This window comes from Natator depressus, chromosome 1, assembly GCF_965152275.1.
Source record: "Natator depressus isolate rNatDep1 chromosome 1, rNatDep2.hap1, whole genome shotgun sequence".
Taxonomy (NCBI): Eukaryota; Metazoa; Chordata; order Testudines; family Cheloniidae; genus Natator; species Natator depressus.
The window spans coordinates 176,299,854-176,323,506 of record NC_134234.1 but is presented as its reverse complement, the minus strand read 5'-3'; the positions used below and the strand labels follow the sequence as shown (position 1 = coordinate 176,323,506).

General features: G+C 39.8%; 1 long non-coding RNA gene across 1 annotated transcript in view; it reads left to right on the top strand.

The window, feature by feature from the left end:
- Positions 1 to 1,283: 1,283 nt before the first annotated feature.
- The window catches only part of LOC141998696 (uncharacterized), a 62,258-nt gene continuing 39,888 nt past the window's right edge, over positions 1,284 to 23,653 (top strand). The window contains exons 1-3 of the long non-coding RNA XR_012641897.1: positions 1,284 to 1,844; positions 6,605 to 6,685; positions 15,963 to 16,012. This is a non-coding gene — a long non-coding RNA (uncharacterized LOC141998696). The remainder of the gene's footprint in view (positions 1,845 to 6,604; positions 6,686 to 15,962; positions 16,013 to 23,653) is intronic.

The window sequence follows — 23,653 nt, the reverse complement described above, 5'->3', positions numbered from 1 at the left end:
GGATCAGTTCTGTCAGTGTCCTAGGTGGAGTTTTAACTATGTATGTGTTTAAGATGCAGGAGGCTGAATGGGGTCTAGAAGTTTGGGCCACCAGAGTTGGAACATTCAGAAAATGATCAAGTGTATAACTGGTTCTACTACAGGTACACATTGTGATCATTTATATTTTATAACTCAGCCAAATCTGGATGAATTTTCTGTGGGATTGTGAAAGATATCTCTAATATTTTTGGGCCATCCTCTTGCCAAATTTTAACTTTCTACTCAAAACCAGGGAGGTGTTAGGGCAGAACAACAAAAACAGAAAGACTAGAAAAATGTTAACAGTGGCAAAAATACTTCTTTTTTTCCCACTCATTTTATTCATGGAAATACCTGTACCATTTTTGCTCAAAATTTCCAACAAAATCCATTCAGCTTGAGGCAGAGACCAAGCATGGAAAATGTAGGCCAGAATTGCTAAAATTTTTGAAAAGTATAAAGAATTAAAAGCAATGGGTTATAATGGAAAGTGTTAGGTAACCTTCACTCTAAGCATCACTACGGGTTCTGTGTATAACAAGTACATACAACCTTAGCACAGGAACTTTCAGGCCCTGATCTTCAGAGATATTTAGGCACCTGTGAGAGTGTGAGTAGCTTAAGGCTGACTCACCCCTCGTGCAGTTTGTAAACATTCCCATGTAGGCCAAACTGAGGAGATACTTGATTAAGCAGCAGGTGACTAACCAATTACGAGGTGCTCCAGCTTGTCAGCTGAGGACAGTTAAAAGAGAGATGGGGGAAGCTAGAGAGGCAAGCCAGCAAGTGAGTAAAGCTCAGGATCTCAAGGAGGAGACATCTCTCCTTCCTCTAACGGGTACCTGGGGAGAAAGTAAAGCTTTGTGCCGGGGGAACAAGCACTTGTATAGTATGCTGTAAATAAAGCACATGGTGTTCGACTTGCTATGGGAGTGTGCAATGATGGTTTGCTGCTAGGAGTGCAGGGTGAAGGAATCCCACCTTGTTACACTACCTAACTTTCATTGAGGTCAGTGGGAGTAAATAACTTTGAGAATATGGCCTGAAAGTTACTAGACCAGTGGTTCTGAACCCTTTTTCATTTGTGGACCCTTAAAAAAATTCAAATGGAGGTGTGGACCCCTTTGGAAGTCTTAGGTTGAGAATCACTGGACTAGATGACAAGCCTTTAAAATGAAAGAAGGATTTCCCGAATTAAAAAGGCTTTTTTTTTGTTTAAAAAAATTGTTTTCGTAAATAAAGCAAAAGAGAAATGAGAGATCAAAAACCACAATAAAGGTAACTTATAGAAATGGTAGCACTGACTATTTGAGGGTTACATATTGCTAGTGAACATTGATGCAGAAAATTCAAAGGATTGGGGGAGAGGAGAGACCTGAAACTGGTCAGAACATCCAAAAAATAGGTGAATGACTGAGGAATTGCCGAAGCAGAAGGGACTTCATCCCTCAGTTAATACTAAAAGATGAAATAAAAGAACTATTGGCAGATTTTTAACTCCCTGCTGGGAAGGTAATGGGAACAAGAGACCAGGGAATGGAGAGAAGTTAAGGTGATAGTCATATTTAGGATGGGATCAAAGCTTAACTTCAGACCTCGGAGAGGTTCCAGACTAACTGAATAGGAACAAAATAGGAGAACACTTGAACAAGTACAGACTTAGGTAGCTAAGCTAGTTAAAGGAGAGGTCATGCTGAACAAATCTGATTAATTTCTTCAAGGAAATGACAATGACAGCTGACCAGAGTGAAGCAGTAGACATAATCTACTTGAATTTCAAGAAGCCGTTTGCTACAGCGCAGCATCAAAGACCAGTGTATAAGGTTAGTAAGGGTGATACTGCAAAATTTTCAGTGGGATCAGCACTCGGGGTGGAGGCGGAATTGTTGGAGGCTAAAAGCAAATTCAGACTTGGTTCTGAACATCTTGGCAGTGACTCTTCTATTAATGGGTAAATAATATGCATTTAAAACAGGCCTTACTCAGCTCTAAAAGCTTAAATACTGCAAGTGTTTATCCCAGCAAAGAAGGCTGACCTTGCAGTAAGAAAGATGATCTTGCCCTTAACTGATCTTTAATAAAGAATAACAACATACGTTAAGGCAAATAATGTGAAAGCTTAGTTAAATAGGTCAGGAATTTCATATTTAAGGCTCTGATCCTGTGAACACTAAAACATGTGGGTAACTTTACTCATATGTGTAGTGGTCAGGGCCTAAGGTTGTCCCAACATCAGTGTAACTAAGGCCTGGTTTACACTTAAATTTTACCAGTTTAGCTATTTTGAGTGGTACGGTGATTTTGTTGTACTGATATAGTTGTACCAGTAAAAAGCTAGTGTGAGCACAGTTATTTTGTTATAAAAATTCTGTGCCAGTATAGTTATAGCTTTTTTTTCCCTTAAAGGAAGAGGAATACCAGCATAAACTCATTTATACAACTATAACTGTGTCCACACTGGATGGGGTTGTATTGCTTTAACTGTAATTATGTCGTTAAAGTGGTACAACTCTTATGTATAGACAAACTGTCACTCTACTATATTTTTTCCACTCAGGAATGAGTTAAGGATGGATTGTCAGCATCGACTAAAACTTCCTGGCTTTTGTTGATTTCGACCAGTCTACCAATGTTGTTTAAACTCTTTTTTTAATTGACTATTACAGTGCTTTGTCTTGGGGTTGTCTGAGGCTGAAAACCAAGACCTTAGTGATAAAATACTGGTACTCTTGTCAGTGTCAGTAAATAAATAGCATGAATCTGTCTTCATTACTGCCATGCATGGTGTAATACAAGAGTCCACCAGGTGGGAGGAGGTATAATATCTTTTGCCATTATCCAAGTGCTAAGTACCACGCTCCACCTTAAACTGACAAGTTGTCTTTGACCATCAAAGGAAGGTGACAGTCATTTTGGCTTAGAAATTACTTTCAGAGTTTGACATCTTTATATTTGGATGTAGGGAGCGTGCAGCTGGGTTGTCCTCACAAGTTCTCAGTGGAAGTGAGGTACCTAACTGCCATTTGTGCCTTTGAAAACCTCCCCCTAGATGGTTTGCTAAAGAGGGATGTTTATCCCAGTTGTAGTCACATCCTTTTCCAGCTCGGTGATGGTAAAAACACACTGTTGCAGTTAGTTCATAGTTCAGTTTTAGATTACTGAAATAATTGAGATTATATCACCTTCTTAAAGGCTATCTGCCTTTTTTTCTAAAAATGTGTTCTCCAAACAATCAGTGCTGAATGTCTTGAACTCTGTTCTGTGTCACAAATACCAGAAGTTCCTGTTGGAGAATGCAGACTACATAGCCAGCATGTAGGATGAGGTAAGAGGCAGGTGTTTTTATTGTATAGCACAGTTTTGAAAAGTTTCTTTATGCCAACAGAATCCCTGTATAGACAGTGCTAAGTCAATGGAAGAATTCTCAGGGAGGTGGATTACCTCTGCTGAAAGATGAATACCTGCCATCAGAGTAGGTAGTGTCTACATTGAAGCACTACAGTGGTGCAGTTGAGCTGCTGTAGTGTTTAAGTGTAGACATACCCCCAGTTTAGGAGGACACAGCTGTAGACCGCTCTAAGGATCTGTCAACACAGCAGCTGGGAGGGTGCTTCCCAGGGTAGGTGGACCAGACATGCACTATCTCTGCTTGATCTAGTGCACTAAAAATAGTAACGTGGCCATGGCAGCACAGGCCAGCTATCGGAATACATACCCAGGAGATTGGGCAGGCTTGTACTCAGGTGCTTAGGTCAAGCGGCCCATCTGTGCTACCACGGCCACACTGGTATTTTAACCATGCCAGTTTGAGCAGAGCCTGTGTGTCTGCCTGCCTGTGCTGGGGAGCACCACCCAGTTGCTGTGTAGATGCACTATTTCTTGAGGCAGCAGAGATACTGACTGCAACTCTCTTTAGAGCTGCAGAAAGGAAGACTCTGGTTAAAAAAGCGTTAATTGCCACAGCATGTTATCCACTGTTGTACGCTGTTAAAACTTGAAGACTCATTCCTTTTTCTTAACTTTTTGAGCGTACTGCTGATTGGTTAGACAATTCAGGGGAATTTCAGGAAAATGGGTTAGATGGCAGAAGTTTTGTAACTGGGAAAGACATTTCAGATGGTCTTAACCTGTTTCTTCCAGGGTGACACCAAATAATTGGTTAATTCCAGATTCGATTCCTCAATATGGTTATCTCTGCAAATTCTTTTTTGTTTGTTTGTTTTCGCTCCATTTACATTTAAAACATCCATTCACCTTCTGTGTCTAGGATTGGTAGACATGTGCCACGTGTCAACGCAACAAAAGTGAAATGCATCGATCCAAAAGTTTAGGTATTGTCATGAACCCCCCAACCCTCTCAAACCTTCTGGTGGAGGTTGAGAATTCCAGGAGATGCTCATGTGTGCTGCAGTATTACACGGCTCATTGTACACCGGTTACAGAACCCATCATCAACCAACTGGAAGTCTGAGTTTTTGAGGACCATTGAACACTGAACGTTCCCAGTATTTGCAATTACGGGAAGAATTCTGCTAAATAACTTTGAACGTGCACATAGTATTCATCAGTTCTCAAAATTCCCCATTGCTTGGTGTAGGAGAGTCTGACTACACATCGCGCTGCAGTATGGAGTATTTTAGGGATGGGACATATTGCTTCAATAATGTCAAAAGAGACTGAGTTTGTCTACAACATACGACTGTACTTTCATACCTTGTTGAATTGCTTCAGTTTTGCATTTGGCACTCTAAAAAGAAGGGCAGAATTTGGGACTGATTGACTCAGTTCTCTGAAACCTTCAACCCCATAACACACAATATTATGGGCTGCTGTAATTCTGCTTTGCTAAACCAGTGTAAATCTGTAGGAAATACAAAGAACTGAATGCACTTAATCTAGATACACACCAATGTAGATGAGAGCAGAATTTAGCATACTCTGCTCTTCCTTTTTTCAGAATGCTAAATATATGTATATTACAAATATGGAGCAATTCACAGCTCTAGCAGACTGTGTAGGCAATGTACATTTGTTTTATGAGATTAATGAAGCAGTGCTGTATGTCACTTCCTGAGCAACTAGAATGTGAATCCCTTACTCACACAGGTGACCAATTTATTTCCACCAGTGTTCCTACTTGAAATCGTGGAGTATCTGTTCACCATTGTGATTAAGGGGCTCAGTCTGCCTCTAAATGTCTTATACTGAAGCCAGCGTCAGTCAGACTTCCCAGCTATGTGAAAAGAAAAACAGGAGAATAAAAGGAAATGGAGACTTTTACCCATAGGTGCTGTGGGTGCTGCCTCACCCCCGGCTTGAAGTAGTTTCCATCATACACAGGTTTACAGTTTGGTTCTCAGCATCCCCACTGTACAAACTGTTCCAGCACCCTTGCTTTCACCTCTAGCACTGGCCCAAACTGGTCATTGCTTACAGTTAGTAGTATTTGATAACTATTATCTCACTAATCTGAGATGGATTGGTGGTGTCACTCTAGTTTCTAGATGGCACATGCATATATCCATCACAACCTGGCTATCATGGTTAGCATCTACAGTGAGGTCAAAAATGAGTAGGTATAGAAACTTGGTTATCACCCTTAAATATGACCCCTATAGGTTAGTGTTTGAAGTACTTTGATAAGATAGTGAAGGAAAGTTTCTGCTCCAAACGTTGTAGCTCTTCTGTGCACAGCCAGAGGATTTCTATATTCAGAACTGCAAATCTGTTATCTTTAGGGAACGCTAAACTACTTACAACATTTAAAGAAGAGGGATGTGTTGTAGCTGACATTTAAATAATTGAGATCATCCAATAGCTGGAGAAAAGTACTTCTAAAATTCTATTTCAACACAAGTGAAAATGCAGAAAAGCTAGTGTAAACCACGCCTCCAAGGAAAAGATGAAACCGTATAAGATTTATTGTGATGAGGTAACAGAGTGAAAGGACAAATCTCTGTCTGCTTTACATGGGGTGTCTGATACCTCAGATTTTGGAAGTCCATGAATGCTTGCAGGAATACTTACAACAGTTCGCTGTATAAACCATTCCACAGCCCCATCTCTACAACAAACTTGAGCCATTGTTATCCTAGGAGGGTGGATTGGCAGAATGAGAAGCTTGACTAGCGAGGCAGAGGAAAAATGTAGTTCTTTATATGCCTGGGTTGAAGAGAAGCCATTTATATTCTGATCACAGAATAGAAATGAACATGATTAAAGTTAGAATGTCTAGAAATAAGGATTTGAAATTCCACTGGGAAAAGCCTGAGGAAATGTAAAATGGGAATCTGTCATTCCAATAAGAAATATTCCATTAGTAAAGAAATAAATATTACATTTTGATGTGTTCTATATTCTAATTATTAGAAGACCTGAAAATAGCATCTAATAAGGAAACATAGCATGTTGTTGTTGTTGGGTATTTTTATTTTACTTTTCAACTCTGATGCCTCAGAAGCATCTGTCAATAAAATTGCTTTAAAACCTGCCAGGGATAGAAGAAGGGATCGAAAAGGAAGTTAAACATGACCATAATGTTGTCTATTTTCACATGAATGTTAACATTAATTCATTCTTTCAGCTCTTAAGTGCATGCATCTGGAAGGAAAGTGAAGGAGTATTTTAAAATAATGGAAAATGTTTGTGAGGCTTCAGAGGTAAAGTAAGTGACAAACCTTAAATGATGATTTACTTGCCTTGGAAAGTTATTTCATATGATTGTTCTATGGATGTGAGAGGTTTATTATTAGACACACACTAAATTGAGAACAAATAAATTCAGGAGTGCCTGACACAGCTATATTGTACTTGTAATTTTGTACCATTTCAAAAAATTCAGGCAGGCTTCTGCTGGTCCTTTCTCTACAGTTCTCAGATACAACATAAGAGAGGTGGAGAGATGGATTCTCTTAGAAACATGAACATGTGAAAATTTTCTCTGGCAATAATGTATTCACCATATCTGTTTTAGTTCATCTGCAACTCATGCTGCTTTCAAATATTTTCTATTTAATTGTGTACATTGTGTAAACTTCATTTTGTCTTTCCAGAGTGCAAAGTGAAAAGTGGCCATGAACCCCACCTTAGGGCAATCCTGAGCTTTCATTTGCCGTTGCTATTCATGGGGAGAAAATTTTGTACCTTGTACAACTACAGTTGATTCTGCGTCCAGTTTTGTTGAAATAGTAAAATATTGCATTGGGCAATAGTGCCACTGCAGTTAAAGGTTTATCTTACTTACAATGTAAGTAGGCCACGGATGAATGGCTTATAATGGTCTCCAGACTAACACTTGATATACATGGTCTGCTCTCAACTTGCATGCTGGTGGGGAAGATGCTTACCTTTAGAAACACATGCATCACATGTTGAAATCCATGTCCACTTGTATGTTATTGGAAAAACAGCGATTGTATATTGAAAGCATAATGCTGTCAAACACATCCAGGATACTGAAATCAAAACCAAGGTATAATACTGGCTAAACACAGACCCCTTATATATCATAGAGGGATGAACTTAGAGACATGCACCAAAACACCATCACCAGCTCACAACAGGTACATCTACATTTTGAGCTGTGGATGTAATTCCCTGCTCAATAACGTGTACCTGTGCTAGCTCTGAGCAAGACCGCATGCCAAAACTTGAGTGTAGCGTCAGCAGCAGGAGGGGATAGCCACCCCGACTACCTAGTTGTCCAAGATGCTAGGCACATATCTGAGGTAACAAGCTCCTTCCACCGCTCTCGCTGCCGCAGCTACATTCTATTTTTAACATGCTAGCTCGATCAGTGCTAGCATGGGTATGGCTCCTTAACCTGGGAATCATACCCTGTGTGTCCAGTTAACCTGTCTGTGCCTCAGTTACCCTCTCTGTAAAATGGGGCTAATACCCATCTCTGTTAAGCACTTTGAAATCTGTAGACAAAGTGGCAAGTGTTTTTAATGTTTTAGTGTGAACACTGGATATTTTCACTTGTGTTCCTGGCATATCCAGATACCAAGGAGGACTTTTGGGATACATAGGCAATTTACCGATTTTAGATGCTCAGCTGAATTTGGATTTACAGATCAAGATGAGCAAAAGAAGGCCAAAGACACTCAGGGCTTGTCTCCATGTGATATTAGTGCACTGCAAGCCAGGGTGTGAAGTTGCATAGCAAGCCCACTGTAGTAACATCCCATGTAGATACTGCTACAAGCGCAGTAAGTGCTGTGGAACTTCCAGTGCATGGTAGCAGAGTTCACAGAATTAGTTAATACACTGTAGATTCACACCCCAACTTGCCATGTATTAACTTGCCATGTAGAGAAGCCCTTAGGAAGTATGGACAAGTGTCGAGAGCACTGGACTATGACTGAGCCCTGGGTTCAAATCCTCACCCTAGCACAGACTGTGGGCAAGTCATTTTCCTCTGTGCACCAGTTTCCCCATCTTTTAAATGGTGATCATGATACTGACCTCCTTGTAAAAGCACTTTTGGCTAAAAAAAATGGTACATAAAAGCTAGGTATTGTTATACAGAGTTCAGTCTGAAATTACATACTGTAAATCATTATTCCTGCTTTGGAAATTGCAATAAAATTTAGACATAGGGAGGAGGGGGGAAATTACTACTTTAAAAAGTCCATCTTTCTGGAAGCGCTGTACACAGTTCCCAAGAAAGCAGACACATTTGGTCTGATATTTAAATAGATACTGTACTCCATCTAGTACACCTAAATGTGGAGGTATAATTTTTAAGCTTAATGTATAAAATTCAGTGTCTTGAGTAAAGTTGTGTGGTATAAAAATATTACAGGAAAAATGTTCTTTGCTGTGTACAGTATGCCTGACTCATATGAAAACAAATGTATAACTGCGGAGATTTTTAAGCTGCCACATTGGCAATGTAATTAGAAATCTTTATCAAAATTAGTGCCAAGGATTATATTGTGGCCAGAAATTAGCCCATTGCTGTGATTAACTGTGGCGCTTTCTAATTAAAAAAGTAAATTAGTCTGAAAATAGTAGTGCTATGAAGTGTATGCGTGTGCTGTTTGATAACATTTTTAATCTTAATAGAACTGAAAGAATAAAATGATGATCATTGACTGTTAAACACTGATCTTAGTATAAAAAATGTCAGAGGAAAAGAACCGTTGGCTGCCTGAGATAGGAACATAGATATCTAACTGAAAAGCAAGTTTTTAATATATTACAGAGCAAAATTACATCCAGATCTTGTACTGGCTAAAATAAAGAGACATAAGCGTATAGCAACACAATGATAAACAAATAAGCAAGCAAGCTAATATCCTTTTTGGACCAACTTCTATTACCTCACCCTTCTTGTTTCTCTAATATCCTGGGATCAACTCAGCCATAACACTACATACAACATAAGCAAGTGGTAGTTCTACTCCTTTTTTTACTCACTACCAACCAGTGCATATACTAATAAGTAATATGTCTCTATTGTCTCCTATTTAAGCAGCCAAAAGCACTTAACAAATGTTAAGGAATGGGGCTCAATCGAAACCCCCTTAAAATGAATAGAAAGACCTTAATGATCATGCCCTTGATTAGCACAACATACCTGTGAGTTGTTAACTGTTTTTCCCATGTCCCCAAAGGCCACACAGCAACTCAATGGTAGAGCAGTCTGGATTGTAGTGAGGTGGAGCTGCTGGTTTCCAGGATGGCACTTGTTTCTTTAGCTCACACTGTTCCATTTCTAAGGGCTTTTCTACACTTAAAATACTACAGTGGCACAGCTGTGTTGCTGTAGAGCTTCAGTGTAGATGCTACCCAGATGGGTTCTCCCATCTGCATTGGTAATCTATCTCCCTGAGAGGCAGCAGCTAGGCTGACAGAAGAATTTGACCTAACTCCCTGTGTAGACAGCACTAGGTTATTGAAAGAATTCAATGATTTTTCACACCCCTGAGCTACCTAATTATGTCAAACTAACTTTCTAGCATAGACCAGGACTAAGGGTTCATGAGTAACTATCTTTCAACTTAATGGACACTGCATACCCATATAAGACAGCTTTCCTGTGGCCACACCCACTCCACACAAATCACATGCCAGATTGCAATCTTGGGGTGAAGCAATGGTGAAGATGTATGTAGAAAGTTGTGCTGGATATGGACTGTGCTGTCTCCTTGCTGTGTGTGCACGCCCCCTCTGTACCTGCATCATGCAAGCTGCTCTGGGACTGGCTCCCAAGAATCTTTTATTAGCATGGTCAGAAAGAGATATCTAGGACTGCTTAACATTTTAATGGCTGATGTATTCTTCTTTCAGGAAGGTATGTACTCTTTAGAGAGTGGCGGTGGAAGGGAAAAGAAGAGAACAGCTCAGTTGAGGCTTCCTGGAAGTACAGTGCCTTCATGGCTTCTGAATAAAATGGAGAGCAGCAATATTTGCTGCATCTGTAGCAAAGGTACAGAAAATGCCCCCATGTTGCTCTCATCCCAGCGCTGTCTGGTGCAAAGGGGAGTAGAACCGTGTTTATGACTCTTCCCTTCCTGGACATGCCCCTTTGGGCAGTCCTTAGCTGGCACCTATTCCCTTCGCTCTCCAGAGATACATACAGCCGAAATATCTTGTTGTGTGTGTGAAAGAGAGATGATCCTTGCCCCTCTTGTTTTCCCCTGCCCCCATAATAGTGCAGAGGCATTCATAAGTTAGACCTGTATCGATAGTTCTATTTCATAGCCTTCTGCTGGCACAGAGACTGCAGCGTGTGGCACAGAGCTGGAAAGCTGAGTGAACAGAAAACTGAGTATTTGAGGATCTGGGTCTACTGTGTTCTTAGTCACAGTTTTACCTTCATTCAATTTTTAGATATATGGAAATATATATATTTATATTTATTTATATATGGAGATGATTCCATAGAAAGAAATAGGGCCAGATTCTGTACTGGATGAAAGACAAGGGAGTGAGTATAGATGGTGTGGCAGTCCCTGTAATGGAATGCTAAACTTTATTATATTCACTCACTAGGTGGTGCTGTGTGTAGCATGCCTTATTCAAACCAACCTCAGCCATACCTGGCAGAACATTAAAGTATCTTTTGATGACTACAGCTGGTGTGTACGTTGGTCAGAAGGAAGCTCTGTAGCCAGCTTATATCTCATAAAAAGGACATGACAATCCCTGGGTAGGTTGCCCCTGCTAAGATCCTTTTCCAGGACACCAACCCTAAGGATTCCAGGAATCCTTTCAAGTGGCAGGCCCAAACCTCTACTCTTCTTTGGGGTAGGATCCCACAATTCAACCACTGTCTGACTGGATCTCTAGGTTACATTTCCCTGATTGCCAGTTGTATTTAACAGACCCAATAGGCTTGGCACCAGCACCTGGTACAACATATATGCAGTGAGATAGAAACAGCCTCTTCAGAACAAAGCATGTTTTATTTTGTAAAAAAGCACACCGCATTTAAAGAAGTGGATTTAAAACAAGAAACCAGTTCACACTGTTACCTAAGCTCAACCTCTTTATCCACAGCTCAGACAGGCTTGGCTTTTTTCTCCATCTCTGAGTTGGGGCACACTGCTTGCAGCCTGAACCCTCTGTATCCCAGCAAGGCCTGATCTACATTTAAAATATAGGTTGACATGAAAAATCCACACCCCTGTGCATTGCAGCTATGATAATCTAAACCCTGGAACAGGTGCAGCTATGTTGGCAGAAGAATGGTTTCATTTCCCTAGTGTGGGAAGGTGATGCTCCTATAGTGATGAGAAAACCCCTTTTGCTACTGTAGGCTGAGTCTACTCCATGGGGTTATGTCAGTGTAGCGTAGAGATGGCTCAAACCACCTCGTCTGTTGGCTTTTTAACTCACACCCCCAGGACCAGCTCTTCCACCTAACACAACCCTCTCCTGAAAAGTGTCTCTGAGATTTTGTCACCTTTGAGCCCAGTCTTAGCCTTGAGAAGAGCAAAACGTCCTAGCCTGGAAGGAGACAGGTCATTTCTTCCTCGAACTGATAACCCAGTGATTTATCTTAACTCCTTTGAAACTGGATACCTGAGATGCTTTCATTGAACCCTTGCCTGGATTCTTTAACAACCCCTTTACAGGCTCCTTTTGACTTAACACTATACATACAGGCAGACAACAATACAAAATTTGCCACAGATGGGACTCCATCTGATTTAGTGATGTGACCTCTGCTCTCTTGACACAGGCCACATAGGAAAAAAACCTGCTAGTTGGGTTCTGTATGAGTTAATAATTCGTATATTATATTTGCTTACTAGTGCTTTCTTTTTTTCCCTGCCCATCATCTCCTCATTTCCTTTGCCCAGTGCCTGCCCTCAATAACCAGCCAGGTACAGTGCAGATGCTCACTGGGGTTGGGGGAGGACTCCCATAGCTGGAATCCTTATCCAGACCCTGCATGCTGCCAGGTGGGAAGCTTGCACAGAGCTGACCTTCGTGCCTTTCATGTGATATGCAAAACCAGATCCAGTTCTTACTGAACTGGACTGAACTGATTCCACTGCCTGAGGAGCCTCCACAGCAATGGCGGAGAAGGCTGGATTTGCAACTCACTGTGGTGGGTTTAATTTTTGATAGTAGTTGTCTGTTAACCAAATATTTTAGTTACATATGGAGAGTTTGTTGTTTCTTCTCTTTGGAATGTTAGATGTATTTCAGGTCCATGAACTGGATCTAGATTTTGACTAATCAGATGCATCTGGGTCCAGGTTTTGGTATTGCCTGTTGTACTATAAAGAAATTCATTGTCCCCTTCTCCTTGAAGTTCTCTCATTAACCTACCTAGAGATCTCCCACATATGATTTAGAAAGGGCACTCCAATGTTAAAACAAACAGGAAAGAACAGAGTGATTGGAATTCATTATGTAAGAATCATTTCAGTAAGTTTATAATTTACATATTCAGCTGACTTCCCAGTACAGAATAGCTTTCTGAGAACAGTTGTTTGTGAATCTGTTTGCTGCAGGAGAGTGGAAGTCAGACACACCATACCACACAATGGGTTTTTGATAGTCAACGTACAAAAAGCTCTTATGGTTAAACCTTCCCTAATTAATGAAAATCCCCCTTCAGTGAACAAATACATATATGTATCTAATAGTTGCTGCAACAGTTGAAAAACTGGGAAAATATGTTCACAGCTGGGATGATACCACCAGCTAGATTTGAACTAATTTGTAACATAGAATTTATTTAATTTTGCATCTCTTGTTTGTATGTAGTCCATGATCAGATCAAGATGCCTTTGTTATTCAAAGTAATCGTTGGTCTGTAGACTATTCATGATCAGAATATTCAACATACAAGCTGTATTGGTTAATTTTTGATTGATATACTGTTTGTCTTCATATGTTTCTGTTCCTTTATTGGAGGAGTATATCTTAGGTCTAATCTAAACACATTTGTTATACCAGTGTAACTATGTTGGCTAGGGTTGTTATAATTTTTTTAACACCAGTCTAGTGATACTGTTATAAGGCCCTAGGGTGTCTTGTACATGCATAACTTATTTTCCTTCATGTACAGGAATAGCTATACTGGTATAACTGTGTCTGCTCTAGAGATTTGTGCTGCTTAAACTATACTGGCATAGTCAAGGCTGTACAACTTTTCTGTGTAGACAAGGTCTTAGAATCAGGTTTCTGGTATGAATACTCAGTCTTGCTCTGTACTAGGAAAATAGGTCGGTATAACTACATCATTCAGGGGTGTGAAAAATCCACACTGATGAGCAACGCAGTTAAACTAACCTAGCCCTCGGTGTAGACGGTGCTAGGTTGACAGGAAAACATTTCCGTTGACTTAGCTATCTCCTTTCGGGAAGGTGGAGTACCTGCGCCTAAGGGAGAGGCCCTCCCATCAGTGTAGGTAGTGACTTTACTGAAGCACTACAGTGGCACAGATGCAGCTGTCGCACTGCAGCGTTTTAAATGTAGACAAGCCCTCACATTTACAAATATAGGACCTGATTCAAGAAAGATCACTATTCTGGATAGCAGGGAAGTATGCACTTTCCTGAACTGGGACCTGAAAAATCACTTTTCATAAATATTCACTTAAAATTTGCTGATGCTATGAATGGTCTTGCTGGCAAACTCATGCACTAGAATAATCACCAGAAGCAAGCACAAAGGGTATCAATATAGCCAGAAAAAATCTGTTTGCAAATTATATCCTGACTCTTTTTTTGCATTGTTTGCCCAGCTGTATTAAAGATGTCAAAATATTACTGAGGCTATCAGAGAGGTGAAGGATTATTTTACTACTTTGTTTAGTAAATTGATGCATTTTACATCATGCGAGGAATAAACAGTGACTTTACAGCATTATGCTAATAAATAATGAGAATAACCATTAACCAGGGAAACCAAATTAATCTATTTGTAAATGTAATTAAGGCTGTGACAGAGCCATTGAATGTGAGGTAAACCAATATTTTCTTTGGAAATTTCTTGGCTTTCTAAGACAGCTGTAATTTTCATGAAAGTGGGGAAACTAAAATTATTTGTCTTTATCCAAATGTCCATTGCTAAAGTATGTTTCCATTTTTTTAGACACATAGGGTAGAATTAGTCAGTATATATCTGACTTAAAAGATAGTTGATGTTGCTTATGGTAATTTGGACTCACCTGATTGTATATATAATGATTTAAGAAGGCAATAGGGGAAATTATGTCATTGTGTGAAAAAAAACCAAATAACTAATGAGGACTTGTGTGTGTATGAGTTGCATGTGATTCCTGAAGGCCCATTAACCAATGTTGGCTGTATAATATTTAGGTAGTTATAAGAACTACAGCAGAAACCAAAAAAAGCCAAGTCAGTTCTTTGCTACAGTTCTACAATGGCTTTGCACTAAAAAGAAAGAGCCATATTATTCATATTGCATAATCTTACTCTGCCAAAAGTTTATTGACTTCAGTATCATTAACCATGGATCAAGGTGCTATTCCACCATAAGAGTGGCAGACTCTGTGTTCAAATTAAGCTTGCACATGCGCACACAAACTGTGGGCCAGATTTCTGTGCACAGCTCACAGTTGACTTCAGTGGAGAACTCTGCTTAAAAGCTGATGTTACCATATGGCCCTGTGCTATTTCTTATTGGCAGCACAATCTACAATATCTATAGAACCCTGTTTCTTTGTAAACATCAAGCCATCTGAAAAGATTAAAAGCCAATGTAGAAATATGTGCCTTATTCCTAATTTGTGCTAGTTTTTCAAGAACTGCATATTAAAATGTAATGGATCCCTGAATTTATAAATTTACAAAGAAAGCCATTGGGAATCTAGCCCATCATAATTTAAAAACTAATTATATTACACAGAGCAATGGAGGCTGAGTGAAATTTTGTAACGCACTGCATCATGAAATTCCCAACAGATATACAGCTAAGAATTACACCTACCTCCCACTAGACCTAGAAATTTAGAACCAGACCCTCAAAGGTATAGGTCTAACTCCCATTGAACTCAGGTACCTAAATACCTTTGAGGATATGGACTATAGCATTCAGGAGAGAGGTGTATGGCCCTGATTCAGAATCAAGTGAAGTCTTTGAGATTCTTTTTATTGACTTTAGTAGTCATTCCATCTGATCTCATATGGGAACTTAAATAGATCTGGTCAAAAATTTTCAAACAAAATGTTTTGTTTTTAAATAGAGCAAACAAAAAAAATTCAGGCAAAATGGATGATGTTTGTTAAAAAGTAATTTCTTGTGAAAATTTAATTAACAATTTGATTACAAGTGTTATCAAAATGGTCATCAAACTTTTTTACCAAAATCCAAGTTTTCAATAAATGAAAAGTTTCTATAATGATTTTGACAGAACAATGTGAAGGGGGGAAAAAGAAAAGAAAATGGGTCCATTTCCAATCCTACAAAATGGGGATAGATTTACTATTTCCATTTTTTTCTTTTTCCAGCTGTAGACCCCAGCAAGCTCTTCAAGAAGTTTTGAAGTAAGTGCCTTTAGGTAAGGGACTACAGCTGATCACAGATTGGACAAAGATAGTGGCTTGGAAAGTAATTATCAGTCATGTAACTTGTTAAATTGTGGAAAATGTGAATGTTTCAGAAAAATGCCTGAAATTTTTCAGCTGGAGAAAAACCGAAGCTCAACCAATCTTACTATGGGTAAGCAAAATGTTTAGTCCTATAGTTCTACAATGTGCACTGAGGGTCTAGACAGTGTAATCTGTTGTTTAGGGGTCCCCACTAGTTACTAGAATATTGTTAGTGGTCAAATGTGGAGGAGAGAAGTGGTGGTAGTCATCCAAACTCTGCCCACAAAATAAGCTCCACCCAAAGGTATTGTCAACCTGAGATCCCATTCACTGTATGTTGTGAAAACGTTCAAAATATGATGGTGTATGCCACTTGGCTCCATTGGGATCCTTTATCTTGGAGGCTGAACATGCCCATAGGCTCAGCTAGTCCCTTAGGGATGTATCTTTCTTGACTGGTGTGTGTTTCGCAGGGAAGGGGAAGTGCTGGTATCTCCCAAATAGCACCCACCTGTGGCACCAAAAAGAGATGTAACTCACAGTAAAATTGTAAATGTTTATGGCCTTCCTTTTCTTTAACGTGAGACATGAGTGGTAATGTTGAGGTTTAAATGTTCATCACTGAGCATCAGAGTTAACACTTCTGTGAGATGAATGGGGCTGTTCACACTTCTGTGCTCTATAGTTCCAGACTCTCTGCAGTTCATTTCTCGATCATGTATACCCTGCTCACATTTTTGAGGTTCTGTTCACAATTATAATTGTGAGAGAGGCTTTAAAAACAAAAGAGAATGCTGAGATTCTGTAGAACAAGATGATAGCTTCAGAGAGTGCCAGAATGCTATAGGGTGCATACCAGTCATTTCAAAATCCTCAATACCATCCTAGCTCAACCCCAAAGCCTTTTGGAGAACACATTCAACATAGTCTGAAAAAATAAAAATAGATCACCAATAATGTACACACCAAGAACCTGATTCTGCTACCTTTACTCATTTTGAATTTACCTTACAAAATGAGTAGTCTCATGGACTTCAATGGAATGTCATACATGAGGAATAAAGTGCTATTCAGTCTGAGTAAGGGCATGAGAACATACCTTCTGTGTTCTGACATTTCAAAATAGTGTCATAATATTTTTAGAAATTAGGACACCTTTGTCTCTGCAAACACAATTTCCTCTGATGTAGGCAGGAAAGCCCCTCTCAGTTCTCTGACCTTAACATGTTTAAAATTTTTGTGAGGCTGAATCTTTCACACCTCAATGTATCAAGCATTTTGCCAAATTAACCCTTTTTATACAATTTCAAAATATAACTTGAAAAAAATAAGCTAAGTAAATGACATCATCTAGGATTCAGCCAATCTTTATCCTAATATCTCCACCAACAGAGCTGATATCTACATTTAAAATCCTTATCACTGCAAATCATCAAATTCACTGGATAAACACGATTTGAATTAACTGCTGCCTGCTTGCTCAGAAACAATTTGGATGTTCATTAATTACACAGGAAACAGTTTTAGTTCTCCACTTGAATTTACAAAACAAACAAACTCCTATGTCTTTAAAGATCCAAGAAAATCTCGTCTTGTGATGCTTATCATTTACTTTTTTCAAGAAAGTGTAATTAAAAACAACAGCCCTCCTTCCCAAACTGTGAATTAGAGTTAACTATTACACTTTCAAACTAACAACATTGGTGCAGAGTTCACTGCCCCTCGGGTCAGAAGAACATTTTGTTCAGTCTGATTCCTTATGGATTGACACCATTGAGTTTCCAGGAACTGAAAGTCAATTAGAACGATTGATTTTTTTCCCCCCCCCCACCCTTTTCTGTGTTGAAAATATGCAAAAGCTGACAGTTTATGCATGATTTTATTCAAAACCATAAATCAACTCCTGGGTGAATTCAGACCTTGTTGATTGCTATTAGTAAATCCTTTGACCAATGTAGTCTGACTTTCAAGGTTGAAAAGAAACGCAAAACCAACTAGTGGCATGTTTGTTTTAATTTGACATTAATTTGTATTTCATATAGAATAGAAAGACTGGTAAGAGCGTGTTAGAAAATGTATAAAAGAGATCTTTTCAAAACAGCCCCATTTCACTCTCCCTGATTGGAGCACCACTGACTTTATTCCTGCCCTGAGGTTTCAGTAAGTGTGGCAGGACCTGTTCTTAGAGAAAGGGGGACCAGACTCTATTGAGAGTAATTGAAGGTTGGAGGCATGTTTATTTCTATAGCATGCCTAGAGGAATTTACTGTAAACTAGGTTTTGCGGGATAAACCACGAATAGCAAAGTAAAAGGCTAGAAGTAATTGTCAAGGTTCATTTCCTTAACACCCATACAGCTTTCCTATACTAGCAGAAAAGTTTTCTGATGGCTTTAATTGGGGAATTGGATCTAGAAGGAGTGAGGTACCAGCAATCCCAGATGAAGCAATTAAAAGCAGTGAACCAAACAAGGAGCTAGTTGTGGAAGATACTTAAACATTCTTGTGCACAGGTACAGGTGTGATCATTGTCACTGGTTACATCAGTCTGTGTATTTTAGTTGTTTCTTTCTACCACGACTGCAAAATATTACAAAGGCAGTGGAAGGTAAACAAAGAATCAGTAGCATCAGGGTCAGAGGACCAGTGTGTGCAACAGACCCGCCCCCTTCCAAGCATCCCAAAAATAAATATATGTAAAGCATTTGTACACTGATAGAGCAATGCAATGCTTCTTTGTTTGGATTATAATAATAATGAAAAGCTACTTTGATGTGGTTGTAAAGATTCAAGAATTACACAATCTCCCATATATGCATCTCATTTTATTAACATCATCCAAGATGCATAGATTGCAATTTTCAGGACATGTTTCTGTTGATTTTTGTCACAGTTACTCTCAACGGTGGTTTCTTTTGGAATGTTCCTTGCACTCTGCCTGCATGTTAATGGAAGGTGTTAATTAGAAGAGAGGTAATAGAACAGTTTATGCTTATAAACACATCTTGTGTAAGGAACTTGCAAAATGAGAAGAAACAGGCCAGATCATTGATATGAATAAGTTCTAACTGCTGTTTCTGAGACTGCTAACATTGTTGCCAAGAACACAGCACAGAAATTTCAGAAAGTCAAATGAGTGACTTAAAGTAATCTATAAAATGAGCCAAATTCTGCCCTCAAATATGAGCTCCCAACTCCCACAAAAGTTAATGGAAGTTGTACATGTTTACCTGAAGGCAGAATTTAGCTGTATTTATATACTTATGCCTTTAAGCTTGTATAGGAATGTAGGCTCTAATTTGACATCCATTGAAGTCCATGGAAGTCTAGTTGTACTGAGCTCTTGCCTGTTTTCAAAGTGGGTGCAGAATATTAAGATCATAACTCTAATGGTTTACAAGCCCTTTGCTCAAGTTTAATGACAACACAAGGTGCAATGGGAAAACCATACCCATAGTATAAAAATGCAGGGCCATATTCTATCGCAAAGTAATTTAATCGGAATTGATTGGGGATATATCAGGAAAATATCAGGGAGGAATTTAGCTTATGCTCAAGAAAATTTATATTGAAGTACCTTTGGTGCTGGGAGAATAGTTTATAAAACAAAAGATCAGAAGATAATGGAAGAAAACATTAGAACCCTCCCCCCCCAGGAAATAACCAGAATGATGGAAAAATGTAAAGGGGAAATGGTGGCAAGAGGAAATACTGCTAGCAAAGAATAAAGTGAGAAAGAAAACAAGAGGCACTTCTGTTTGTTGCATGTTGCTATTTATTTGTGCTTACAAAGTGGTAGGATGAATACACAGTTTATTGAAGAACGTAATTTGATTACTTCCCTCCTGGCTTCATTTATTATATTTGTGGAATACATTGTACTTCATGTATTACACACTGTTGGAGCTGAACAGTAAATATATATTTTTTTGCTGTATAAGTACACATATTCATGACTTATAAGTAGTCATGGTAAACAGCAAACTGAATTTGTTATAGTTTGGGCTACCAAGAATGATACAATGCAAATCTTTCTCCACAAGAGGCTCAGCAGTTTATTGCATCTGGAAGTACAATGAGTTCTGGGGGGCAGGGATAACTCAGGGGTTGGGGGGAGGGATAGCTCAGTGGTTTGAGCATTGGCCTGCTAAACCCAGGGTTGTGAGTTCAATCCCTGAGGGGGCCATTTAGGAATCTGGGGTAAAAATAGGGGATTGGTCCTGCTTTGAGCAGGGGGTTGGACTAGATGGCCTCCTGAGGTCCCTTCCAACCCTGATATTCTATGATTCCTTTAGAATTATATTGTTAATGTGTCTAATCATTGTAACTTTCTCTTATGGAGTTTGGCAGGGACAAATCTAGCTTTCTTTACTCATACATGTAGTCAGCCAGTGGGGCTACTCACATACATAACAGAAGTAGGGTTTGGCCTTTAAATTTTACTATGTCTTTATTTGAATTTTTAGTTGGTATAGTAGGCATCATTAAAGAGTCTGGATAAAACTGAAACACAAAACACTTGATGGTTAAAATGTGGATACAATGTATACATAACAGAGAACACAACACAATAGCACAAACTAGTATTTGTTGTTCTCATCCACAGCTATTCCCTGCTAAAACTTAAGAATGGGATTGTAAAAGTTCCCTGGCATTGGCCTAAGTCTGTCGCCCCTGAAGTCAGTGATGAAATATCCATTGACTTCAGTGAGATCAGTGTTATGCCAACATTGAATGCTCTTCAAAATCTTACCCGAAGGGCCCTGTTATCCCCTCCCACAAGGAAAATAGAGAAAGTAAAACTGGAAGGTTCTGTTTAGTTAATACTTTGGAGTTTCTGAAGTATCATTTCCTCCATGGGGATGAGCTGAAGCTGCATAGGGGCTAAAGTTGCCGTTTTTGTGCCTACATCATATTGGGGATAGTACTGTATAGCCTTTAGAATATCAGCATGCTGTCCCTAGCGTGCTTTATCCTCCACAGTGGAACGCTGCAGGGGGGACCCCAATGCCTGATGAGCATGAGATTAAGGAGATAGAGGGCAAGGGGTGGGGGTAAGAAGGAGGGTCTGCAAAGTCAAGAGGAGTTGGCAAAGGCAGGGACATTTATGGCTCTGAAGCTGCATCTGATGGCATTCCCAGGTGCCAAGGGGGCATGATCTGCCAGTTGGGTACATAGTTAGCCTACAGATATCTCATCCATATCCTGCTATTGCCCACGGGTGCTCAAGGTTTTCAAACTGTGCTTTGTCATTGTCTTGAACCTTTCTGCTGTACCCACAGAATGATTCTGAAATTGTGGCTCAGTCTTTGCTGCTCTTTGGCCCAGCCTAGCAAAGGGAGACAGAGTTTTGCCTTTTGTTTCTATCACACTACTATGGTAGCAAAAAGATTGGCAGCCAGACACTCAATATAGCTGTTTCACCTGCATCGCTTAAATAAGTCTCCTTGTTTTTCAAATGTTTCACTTTTAATCTTGCATTTCAGTCTCACCTTGCTATTTCCTATTATTGCTCTGAATTTTGCTGATTTGATATGAAAGTGTGAAATGCTGGGAACATTAAATAAGATACATTTCTGCCATAAACAAGTGTTCTTGTGAAATACAGAATAGAGAACATTTTGTTCTGGAGTGAGGTTTTTTTTCTTTGCTTTGAAGAGAGGATTTGGGGATAATTGCTATTACAGGCTTTTTGTTTGAGCTCTCTCTCGCTTGCTCTGTGTATAGAGAACATAATATAATTGTTTGTGTAAACACACACTTTCCCCCCTTCCTGCTTTAGATCATATTTTGGAGTGTGTGCTTCTATGTGTGATAAGTGGTAAATGTATACACTTCCCATTTGCTTTTAGGTAGGTTGTTTTTAATCTTCACAGCTATGTTGTTTGTTTCATTACATGGGTAATAGCGATGGTGGAGGCATACTAAGAATTCTATAAAAATACCTTGAAGTTCAAGCTATTACATCCTGGATAAACATCATAAGAAACAGAAGTAACAGAGTCTTATTATTCATACAAAGTGGAGTAGAAGGAGTGGGGGCAAGGACAGAAGAAGGCATAAAACAGAGGTATCAGATGAGAGGAAAATGCGTACAACAGACTGTACTTGATTGTATTTCAAAAGCAACCAAAAACCACAACCCTTCCCCCCCGGCAATGTCCTCTATGTTCATCCAGGCTGGAGAATGGGAATGCATTCTAGAGAGCAGGTGAGAGTAGTAGCTGGATGGGTATTAAATGCAACTTCTGAAAAATAACTATTAAATTGTGTGAATTGAAGGATGGAAGAGAAGAAGCTGGGAGGATAAAAAGAAGGGGTATGGAAAGAAAAGTTGGGAAAGAAGGGAAACAAATGGCGAACATAGAGGAAATTCAATGCTGAAGGAAGTGTCGGAAAATGGTGGCCTGTGGAACATCCTAATATCTTTTTGCCCATCTGTCAACTCTGAATTCCATATTGAGTTATTTGGACTTTGTGTGAGGTTATTACTCCACTGCTGCACCATTACAACTATCTTGTATCTGAGTATTCAGGTAGCATCTTAGGGCAGGTCTACACTACAGACTTGCATAGGTGCAGCTGCCCCAGTGAAGACACTCTAAGCCCACGGAAGAGAGCTCTCCTGTAGACTTAATAACTCGACTTCTGTGAGAGGTTGTAGCTTCTGTCGCTAACATAGCACTGTCTGCATGGGGGGTGAGAGCGATTGAGGTCAGTATAACTATGACGCTCAGCATGTGGGATTTTTCACAGCAACATACTTTGGTATAACTAAGTGTGTAGTGTAGCCCAGGCCTTAGTCTCATGTAGCTTTGTCAATAAAAGTGGGGGGAGATGGCCAGTTTAATATGCCTTTTTTCAAAGTCAGATCCTGTAATTTCTGTTTATATAAAACTCCCACTGACTTTGGGATGCTATAAGGAACTTCTAGATCAGCTTGCCTTTGCTCTGAAGTATAACCAAGTACTGTACTGTAACTTTCCTATGCTACAGACTTCAACCAAGTAATCTGCTATCGAGTACATCCAAGTGCAAGGTCTATAGCAATGGTTCCCAGACTAGGGGCGCTGCTTGTTCAGGGAAAACCCCTGGCGGGCCGGGCCAGTTTGTTTACCTGCCGGGTCTGCGGGTTCGGCCGATCACCGCTCCAGGCCAATTGGGGCTGCAGGAAGCGGTACGGACCAAGGGATGTGCTGGCCACCCTTCCTGCAGCCCCATTGACCTGGAGTGGTGAACTGCAGCCAGTGGGAGCTGCGATCGGCTGAACCTGTGGATGCGGCAGGTAAACAAACCGGCCCAGCCCGCCGGGGCTTTCCTTCAACAAGCGGTGCCCCAAGTTTGGGAACCACTGGTCTATAGGCATGTTGGCTAGGTTTCTAGTTGTGACCGGTATTTCTTATAGCTACAGCCAGTTTGAATCAGAAGAAGAGAGAACTGTGAAGAAGAGGATGGAGTTTACAGTTTCTTCTCAATGCTATAGTTTCTCTGAGTTGGCTTTGGGGTGGAGTTTTTGCCTCCTCACCCTACTCTATTGGATACTGTTAAAATATAATTTGGGCATTTCTGGGGATATTAATTATTCAGCCCCCTAGTTAAAAAAGAGAGCAG